The sequence below is a fragment of the Mus caroli genome, unplaced genomic scaffold (assembly GCF_978045245.1).
Source record: "Mus caroli unplaced genomic scaffold, Mus_caroli_1 scaffold_18, whole genome shotgun sequence".
In the NCBI taxonomy this organism is placed as follows: Eukaryota; Metazoa; Chordata; class Mammalia; order Rodentia; family Muridae; genus Mus; species Mus caroli.
The window spans coordinates 72,314,817-72,325,542 of record NW_028227273.1 but is presented as its reverse complement, the minus strand read 5'-3'; positions in this window follow the sequence as shown (position 1 = coordinate 72,325,542).

The window sequence follows — 10,726 nt, the reverse complement described above, 5'->3', positions numbered from 1 at the left end:
CTGGCTTGCATGACTCGGTGGTTCTCTTCATCTGGCCCAAGATCAGATCCCTCTCTCTTGGTTTGCCCAGGCCCCAGTGGCAGGTGCAACTGATTCTTTGGGAGAAATTCTCAGATAAATTGCTCTTTCTAACCTGTTTTTGGTGCCAGGGAGTGGTAATTTACACTTTCCCTCTGGAACTTTTTGTTTTATGGCCTGAATGTGAATTTTAAGAGTATAGATAAAATGCCCCACATTAGGCACAATTTGTAGAAGTTTAGTTCTCCTGCCCCATATTTCCAGAAATAAGACTCATAGTCAAAATATATTTAAAATACCTTGGCCATATAGATAGGCTCTTTTCTGACTAGATCACATCTCAGACAAACCAATTATTTTAACCTAAATTCTGCTACATTGCTGGTTACCTGTGCTCAGGTACCATGAATCTCTCTCTTCACATCTTACAGGGCAGTTCCTACCCAGCTCTATCTCAGAAATCTTTCTCCTTTGGATGTCCCACCTCCCACTTTCTGCCTAAACCATAAACCATAGGATTTTAAATTAACAGGTGATGCATATACATAACATATTTTCTCTATAGAGATTTATTGCAATTTTGTTAGACACAAAACTAGCTTAAGAAAGTCTTTTAGCTGCTCAAACAAGGAGGAAAATCATCTTTAACTGATCTGTGCATATTGTACATTCCATACATTATGTCAATACAGAAATACATATATTACTTCTGAATGCTCTGTTTTCACAGAAATAAACAACAACAAAGAATAGAGACCTGACAAAACTTACCCTTGTGGATGCTGAGATGCTCAGATTTAATGTTTCAGATTCCTGACAGATTCTACCTCATATTGCATTAATGTTGTTTCCTCTAAAGACTTGCTTCCAGGACAACTTCAAATTTTAGTCATTCATTGGATATTTGATGTTTGTCATCATTTAAAAGGGGCTTGTTAAAAATAGTTATGATCTTAGACATTGGAGGACATGAAATAGGAAGGATAGATTCAGGAATTTTTTTCTCCTTACTTTCCTTTTCTCCATCCTTCTTTCTTTATTAGATTGGGGAAGGGGATTTAGATAAAATGGGTAAAAATAGGAATAATAGGATAAAGTGTAAATTATTGAATCTACTCTTCAACTTACAGCTAATGTTATTCTCAAATAAGATAATTTTTGATAGTTTGGTACAGATCTTTTCATATTGATACAGAAGTAAAGTTATTAGACATAGAGGTATAGGTTGATCTATAATGATATGGATTTACCATTAAAGTTTGATACACATGATATATATACACACACACACACACACACATATATATATATATATATATATATATATGTTTTTATTTGTATATGAGATATTGTTTCTATACAGTCCTTTAAAATGCAATGTAAAGCTCTATTTCTTTTTAAAGCTACTACTTGAAATTGTTAGGGAATAATGATAAATAGAAGGTAACAGTCAAGACAGTCAAACTCATGGTCATGTTGGACACTAAGTTAATTAATTACAATAAGATGTTTTCAAGGGTTTTTTGGATAGTAAATAGCTAATATTAACAATGTTTAAAAATTCAGATATACTAAAGGATAGATTGAAGGTCATAAAATGCCTCAGAGATCCATAAATATTTAAATTTGTTTCATTATTAAAACATAATTTTCAACTAAGAGGCAGGTCTGTTCCTGGCAGTAGCCCGAATCAATGTCAAAAAATATGATGAACATCTAATAACCTACATATGGACTTGGTTCATTTGTAACAAACTAGCCTATGGGCAAAGAAAATGCCCTAAATTCATCTGCAAACAAAATGTTGTCCAGAAAGGATAAATGGATAGAGGGAAGTTGACTGCTAAGCTCTGAGAAGACAGAATAAACAAGTCCTTCATAATTCCTGCATCACCAAGGGTCTGTCAGTTGTACTGTGTCAGCAGGCTGAAAATGGATTTGCTAACATTATAGAGAGAATTTTAGGGCACTATCCAGATAGTTTGCTCCTTTGCCATTTCTACAGTTTTAGAAGTGGCTTCTCTGTATATCCAATTTACTCAGATAAATATTTATTCCTTTTCAGGTCTCTAATTGGCATGAAGCCTAGATAGAGTCTCACAGATAAACATAAGCTATAAAGGAAAAATATATTTTAGGATCTAAAGAGATGTTTTAAGAATAGTAAATGAAAATTACGAAGATTGGAGAAGATGAAGGTTTAAGTTATAAACTGATGTTTTATAGTTGGCCATTAAAAATTATAAAAACTAGAAGATTTAAGTGCTTAAGATAGTAATGAAATTACTATCTTATTTAGATGCAGAACTCTGAACTTATCAAGATAGGATATCGTACTTTCCTATAAGCTGTGAAATACAAACAAATGACTTTTTAAGTGTAACTCTTACATAATAGTTTTCATAATTGTTTCATAATTGGTCCTACTATATGTTGTTTGTTATATGAGGAAGAGCCATTTTCACTTAGACAAAAAGGGGATAATGGGGTGCTTTGGTTTGATGCTGCTTGTGTTCTAATGCTAAATATTGTCTCTCAAGATTTGTTTGCCCCAATGAGAAGATCCTCATGTAAACCAAGTGATGCTATGGAAAGCTTGCTTCCCAATTTAACTGGTTAATAACAGGCTAGAGTCTGTGATTTTGCAATAGAAGAATAAATGTGAGTCCTAAGTATTAAATAAAGGGATCGCTAGTACAGAGACTAGAAGAAAAAAACATTATATACTGGGGACTTCTGAGTGAGGTAACCCAATCACAAAGGAACACACATGATATGCACTCACTGATAAGCAGATGTTAGCCAAGAAACTTGAAATATCCAAGATACAATTAACAAAACACATGAAACTCAAGAAGAGCAAAGACCAAAGTGTGGATACTTCGCTCCTTCTTAGAATGGGGAACAAAATACCCATGGAAGGAATTACAGAGACAAAGTTCAGAGCTGAGATGGAAGAAAGGAACATCAAGAGACTGCCCCACCTGGGGATCCATCCCATATACAACCACCAAACCCAGACACTATTGCATATGCCAGAAAGATTTTGCTGACAGGATCCTGACATAGCTCTCTCTTGTGAGGCTATGCCAGTGCCTGGCAAATACAGGAGTGGATGCTCACAGACATCTATTAAATGGAACACAGAGTCCTTAATGAAGGAGCTAGAGAAAGTACCCAAAGAGCTAAACTGGTCTGCAACCCTATAGGAGGAACAACAATATGAACTAACCAGTACCCTCCAGAGCTGTGTTTCTAGTTGCATATGTAGCAGAGGATGGCCTAGTCAGCCATCAATGGGAGGGAGGAGAGGCCCTTGGTCTTGAGAAGATCATATGCCCCAGTACAGGGGAATGCCAGGGCCAGGAAGCAGGAGTGGGTGGATTGGGGAGCAGGGCAGGGGGGAGGGTATAGGGGGCTTTGGGGATAGCATTTGAAATGTAAATGAAGAAAATATCTAATAAAAAAAAAAGGAAAAGAAAGAACATGGAGGTGGCAGAGTTCACAATAAGAGGAGATGGACAATAAGCACATTGCCAGGCAAATGAGCAAGTAAAAGGAACATATGGCTCACATATAGAGATGATGGGAGATAAGTTAGAATAGCTCCAAACCTGCCTAATATACACTTACATCATGGAAATGAAATACCTGGATTTTGTGTCTTTTATACAGTCTTTTATCTAGAATTGTAACTTATTTTAAACATGATGCCAAGCAAGTAGTCATGGTACAGGAGCAGTAGCTGAGACTTCCATCTGATTCACAAGCAGGAGACATGGAAAATTAGACCTGGAATAGGATTGGATTTGAAACATCAAGTTCGATCTTCAGTTTCACATTTCTCCAACAAGACATGCCTTCTAATGTTTCCTAAATAGTTATATACTCTTAAGACAAATTATTAATATATCAGTATACGGAGGCCATTTCCGTCAAACAACCACACTGAACTATTTCATACCCAAGGCCATGGTACTGAGATCACACAAGAACCTCTCCTGTTCCTAATGACATGATCACCGATGTTATGCTACTGAATAAGCATAGTCACCTGCCTCTATAGGCTTATACTTAGACTGCTTCTGAAAACTCTAGATAGCTTCTGAAAATAATCCAAGCTTAACCAGGGAGACAGATGTGGATCCACAGCTGCTGGGACAATCATACTTATGCTTGTGTAACATATAGAACATAAATATCTTCTGTTCTTTGATGACTTCTTCTCGTGCTGAATAAGGACCTACTCAACCTATACTAATAGAACTTAAAATTTGTTTTATAACAAAGCATTTCCTCCTATATCCATACTCCATTTCCATACCAACTTAGATTTGTGTTCACATTGTTATTTTGAATTAGTCTAATTTGTACCTCCTATATTCTCTTGAGGTGTGACTTTTTGTAGGTATAGTCAACCTGGAGGTATATCCTACAAGACTCTCTTTTATGAAGCTAATGCTTCCTAACCTATACTTAGAAATTTGTGTCTGCCCCCTGACCATGATAAAATTTCTGTCTTGATTGAATCTAAGTAGGTCCTGTGTATGCTGTTATGATTTCTGTAGGAATATCTTCTTGATTCATGGTTTTTCTGAGCAGGATGTTCTAGGTTGAACATCAAAGCAAGCTGAAATAATTGTGGAAAGCAAGCTACTAAGCAGTCCAACACCAGATTTACCACTTTAGAACCTGACTCCAGAAGCCTTTCTTGATTCCTGCCCTTACTTCTTGTAACAATAGCCTGAAATGTGGAGGTGAAAGCCATATACACTTTCTTTTCTTTTCTTTCTTTCTTTCTTTCTTTTTTTTTTTTACACAACATGCTTTCAATTTTGTGTTTTATCACTGGCAATAGGAAGAAAATTAATACAGGAGAACTTTCCACATATTAGTTTCCTGTTCTTTCTTCAGTCTCCCAATTTAACATATTACAAGTCTTTCACAGCTCTTGTAATCCTTATTTTTATATATTTTATTATTCTGAGGATACTGTGAATGATATCATATTAAGATTTTTCCATTTTTGTTTTCTGTTGTACAAAGAATAACACTAATTCTGTATATTAATTTTATATCCTGGTACATGGCTGAACATATTTCTTAACTATAGGAGCCTGTGGCAGAGACATTAGGGCAATTTATATAGAGAGAACCACAAAATATAAAAATGAAGACTTTCTTTTTCTTTTTAGTTTGTAGCCACTTTATTTCCTTCCCTTCTCTTATTTTCCCTGCTAAGAACTCAAATGCACTATAGTAGAACAGATGTAAAAATGGACATCTCTCATAGTTTGCACTCTGTAAACTTGATAAACAGCATGAAGAAAATCAGATTTTGAAAGAGAAGAGGGAGTTTATTGTAGTTTATATTTCCATGTCAGTCCACCATTGATTGGAATGGGGACAGAAACTTAATCAGGACCCTAGTGTCAGGAACTGAAACAGAGGCATTATAAAAATTCTAATTACTAGTTTACTTTTCCATGGCTTTCACAGCAGGCTGGGAATTAAGTTTTCATTTACTTGAGGCTGTGAAGGACATTTCACAGGCTGAAGTGATTTTTAATCATACGTTATTATTGATAGATATGGAACACTTTTCATCCTTTAAACCACTTATCTTATTGTCTTGAACACTTCTTACAACAATTTCCTCTATTTAAAACTTCACTGTAGGCTACAGAAAAAGAAGCATGGATACCATCTCACTTGGAAAACCTTCAACCTATAGTTTTTCTTGCATGCAAGATGTTCTGGGGTAATAGTGACATAAAACTTGTGGAAGTAACCAGCAGATATGTGGTTTAACTTGAGGTCTATGTTTGACAGGCAGCCCATGAGCTATGCTACCTAAATAACCAGGGACTAGAGACCGAATAGCCTAGATACTTTGTGTAAAACTGTGGGGCAATGGGCTATGCACAGACAGCCTGGTCTCCAGTTGAGCTAATGTCTTGAACCCCGGTGGGACCGTGGGTGGTAATTTCCACCTACATGGGGCAGAAGGCATTTGATCATGTCACCTAGACCCCTGGGTCCTGTCAAATTTACCGCCCCCACAACCCCCACAGCCCCCATAAGAGAGGCATGTGACTAGCAGTCACGTAGACAATGTCCCAAGCTTCTGGCTTTCTGGCTAGACTCTTCCCCACGGTTACCTAGCAACAGCAAGATAGCCAGCCCACTATAAGAGGGGCTGCTTGGCCCCTCCTCACTCTCTTTAAGCTGGCCATGGCCGGCCTCTCCCTCTCTCTTTCTACCTTCTCTCCTTTCTCTCTGCCTTTCTATAATAAAGCTCTAAAACCATAGATTGTCTCTGACCATCAAGGCCTGCCTTGCTTAACTGATGGGATAGGCTTGCCCCCCCCCCCCCCCCCCCCGCCTGCCCTCTTCCCTTATCTCTGAGGCCAGGGTTCAGCTCCTCCACCATATCCAGCATGGGAAGCTGGAGGCTGAGAACCTGGTTCCTGGAGCTGCCCCTTGTCCACCACCCACCATGTGGGGTCAGTGGCCTAACACAGCCAGATGCCCATCTGGGGCCATGTGGAAAACATCTGGCAGTTCTCCTGCCAGCCCAGATAACAGGAACTCTGGCGGGATGTGGGCTCCCTCCCACTCCCCTCTTTCCCACACACCCATAGTCCTGCATAAAACCACACGTGGCCAACAGAAAGATTAATGAACTGTTTCATAATGATATTCTCCTATAGTTATAGATAGATCAGTGCCTTGTTGATTCATCATTAGAAAGGTTTCTTCCTAGAAGAGACGTGAATATATGCAGGGAGCCACATCCAAACATTAGGCTGAAAAGGGAGTCAAAATTAGAGATGTCTATCAGGTATCTTCACCAGCAGCATGGGTATGACTGTAGGGGATAGAGGGGATAGAAGACACCAGAAAAACATGGCTCACAAAATAATAAACAGGGTGCATATGACCTCCCAAAGATTGAAGCCGGAGCTTGGGGCCTCAAGCATTTGCAATAGGTTCTCTGGATATATGTTATTACTGTTAGCTTGGTGTTTTGTGGAACAACTAAGTGCCTGCATCTTTTACCTGCTCTTGAGATTCTTCTTCCTATTGGGTTACCTTATACAGCTTTAATATGAGGGCTTTTGCCTTGCGTTACTTGATCTTTTTTTGTCATATTTGGTTGTTGCCTCTAGGAAGCCTGCTCTTTTCTGAAAGGAAACAGAGGGAGAGTGAATATGGTGAGAGAAGAGGAAGTAGGGGATCTGTGAGTAGTGGATAGATGGGAAACTGTGGTCAGGGTGTATTGTATAAGAGAAGAGAGAATCTGTTTTTAACAGAAATAAAAAGAAAAACAATTTTTTAAATTAATTCTTAGAAAATGCCACATAGAATTCTTTATTTTATTCACTAAGAGATCTCTCAAGACATACTCCTTCCACCATCTTTAAGAACTATCACAAAAATCTCTGCACAAGTACACTTCTTTGGGATATATTTATACATCTATTCTTTCAGAATTCAAACCTCAGACAGACACATGCAAGGCCTTTGTGAAAATTAATGTTCATCTAATTTCAATAGTTTAGTGAAAGTTTTGAGTAGGTGAAACTTTTCACTTAGGTGTTCTCTAAGCTGTGAAAAGAATCTTCTGCAGGAAGAAGTTATTTGACCCATTACAGCAAATTGTGGTTATTTCAGATTCCCATTGCCTGGGAGGCTTCATCTACCTGTTTCTGTACCTACTTTGCTGACTGTGTGTTTTTTCTCTTCAGTCTTATGAGCATTTTACAAGAACCAGGAATTTGCCACAGATGTAATGAGAAACCAAATTTATGGATGGATGAAAGGACAGTTGCCATCACCTTTATAAGCATGTTGGGGGTGTGCATTTAAGAATAAGTCAAAATACTAGTGGTGGGGAGGCAGCAGAGAGTTTTGATTGTAGAACATAGGCAATAGTGATAAGGTCACTTTTATCTTGATGTCCTAAACATTACAGAAGATCAATAGATGATTGGAAGTTTTATCTGCAAGGAGACAAAAAGGAATAATTAAAACATATAATTTTGTTTCTTATTTTGATATAGCATGATTTATTAGCTAAATTTTCACTCTTTCATACCCGTAATTCATCTGTGTTTTTATTCTAGGTTTTGACCACAAAACATTACTCATGGATATTTTAATTATAACACACAGATATGTGAGATGTGGATGATAGCACAGGTGCTACTCCATTGGCTGCTGGACGCATATTTAGAGGCATGCACAAAACTATAGCACATAATGTACAAAAGTTTTACATTTTTCCAGTGCATGAGCTTTTGCCTAAAAGATAAAAATCATTTGAAAAGTTTCAGTAATTCTTCAAGACTATTTTTACACTATGTACCTATTTCAAGTACATATTTGTATATACACTAACCTAGACATATGTGAACCTAAGGATATATTAAAGCATATATCTCCCTCTATGTTCATGTACACACACACATACCCACAGAGAGCACATATACACACCATAAATACTATATTTGTTTTATTTTTTATTAGATATTTTCTTTATTTACATTTCAAATTTTATCTCCTTTCTTAGTTTCCCCTCCAAAAATCCCCTATCCCCTCCCCCACCCTCCTGCTCCACAACCCACACACTCCCATTCCTGGACCTGGCATTCCCCTATACTGAGGCATAGAACCTTCACAGGACCTAGGGCCTCTCCTCCCATTGATGACCGACTAGGACGTTCACCATGTATTTTCTTTGATTGGTGGTTTAGTTCCAAGGAGCTCGGGGGTACTGGTTACTTCATATTGAAGTTCCTCCTATGGGGCTTCAAACCCCTTCAGCTCCTTGGGTACTTTCTCTAGCTCCTTCACTGGAGAACTGGCACTCTGTCCAATGGATGAGTGTGAGCATCCACTTCTGTATTTGCCAGGCACTGGCAGAGACCCTCAGGAGACAGCTATATCACGCTCTTATCAGCAAGCTCTTGTTGGCATCTGCCATTATGTCCCGGTTTGGTGGTTGTTTATGAGATGCATCTCCAAGTGGGGTAGTCTCTGGATGGTTGTCCATTCAGTCTCTGCTATGAATTTTGTCTCTTTAACTCCTTCCATGGGTATTTTGTTCCCCCTTCTAAGAAGGATTCTGAGATTTTGGGCTAATATCCATTTAACAGTGAGTGCATATAATGTGTGTTCTTGTGTGATTGGGTTACCTCACTCAGGATGATATCCTCCAGATCCATCCATTTGTTTAAGAATATAATAAATTCATTGTTTTATAGCTGCGTAGTACTCCATTGTGTAAATGTACCACATTTTCTGTACCCATTCCTCTCTTGAGGGACATCTGAGTTCTTTACAGCTTCTGGCTATTATAAATAAGGCTGCTATGAACATAGTGGAACATGTGTTCTTATTACATGTAGGAGCATCATCTGGGTATATGCTCAGGAGTGGTATTGCTGGATCTTCTGGTAGAACTAGAAAACTCATTCTCTAGAGAAATTATGCAAATGCAAAGAATGTAGTAAATCCTGTATTGAATTATCTCATCTTAAAAGGCATTACAGAATCCATACTGGTGAAAAGCCTTATAAATGTGATGTATGTGACAAATCCTTTACCCAGTGCTCAAGCCTTAAAACACATCAAAGACTTCATACTGGGGAGAAGCTTTACAAATGCAAAGAATGTGGAAAGTCATTTCCTCAGTTGTCTGCACTTAAAAGCCATCAGAAATTGCATACTGGAGAGAAGCCTTTTAACTGTAAAGAGTGTGACAAATCCTTTGCCCACTGTTCCAGTTTCAGGAGACATCAGAAAACCCATAGTTCCGAGAAACACTATACTTGTCCAGAGTGTGGCAAAGTCTTACATCAGCTTTCACACCTTAGAAGCCATCGCAGACTCCATACTGGAGAGAAGCCTTACAAATGCAATGAATGTGACAGATCCTTTACCCACTATGCATCATATAGAAGGCATCAGAAAACTCATTCTCTAGAGAAATTATGCAAACACAAAGAATGTGGTAAGTCCTTTCTTGATTTATCACATCTTAAAACACTTTTCAGAATCCATACTGGTGAGAAGCCTTACAAATGTGAGGTATGTGACAAATCCTTTATCCAGGGCTCACATCTTAGACGACATCAGAGAGTTCATACTGGAGAGAGACCTCACAGATGTAAGGTGTGTGACAGATATTTTGCAAAGGGCTCAACTCTTCGAGCACATCAGAAAATTCATACTGGAGAAAAAAATGTAATAAAGCAATGATTGTGATATACCCTTTATCTAGCATACAAATCTTAGAAGACATCAGAGAGTTCATATTAAAGAGACCTTACATCTGTAAAGAATGTCACAAATCTTTTACTCGGTGCTCAACTCTAACAACACTTCAGAAAATTCATACTAAAGAAAAAAATACCCTGCTAAATAATGTGACAGAGCATTTATCTAGTCTATACTTACAAATCATACCAGTATAAATAATATAAACATAAATATCTGGACATGGTAGTATAGAATTTTAATCCCAGCACTTGGGAGACAGTGCCAGTTGGATATGAGTTTTGAGTTTCAGGTCAACATGGTCTACAGAGCATGTTCCAGGACAGCCAGGGCTACACAGAAAAACACGGTCTCAAAAAATACCAAAAAGCAAACAAACAAATAATAATAATAATAACTTATGAAAGCCTTTAAGGAAGATTTA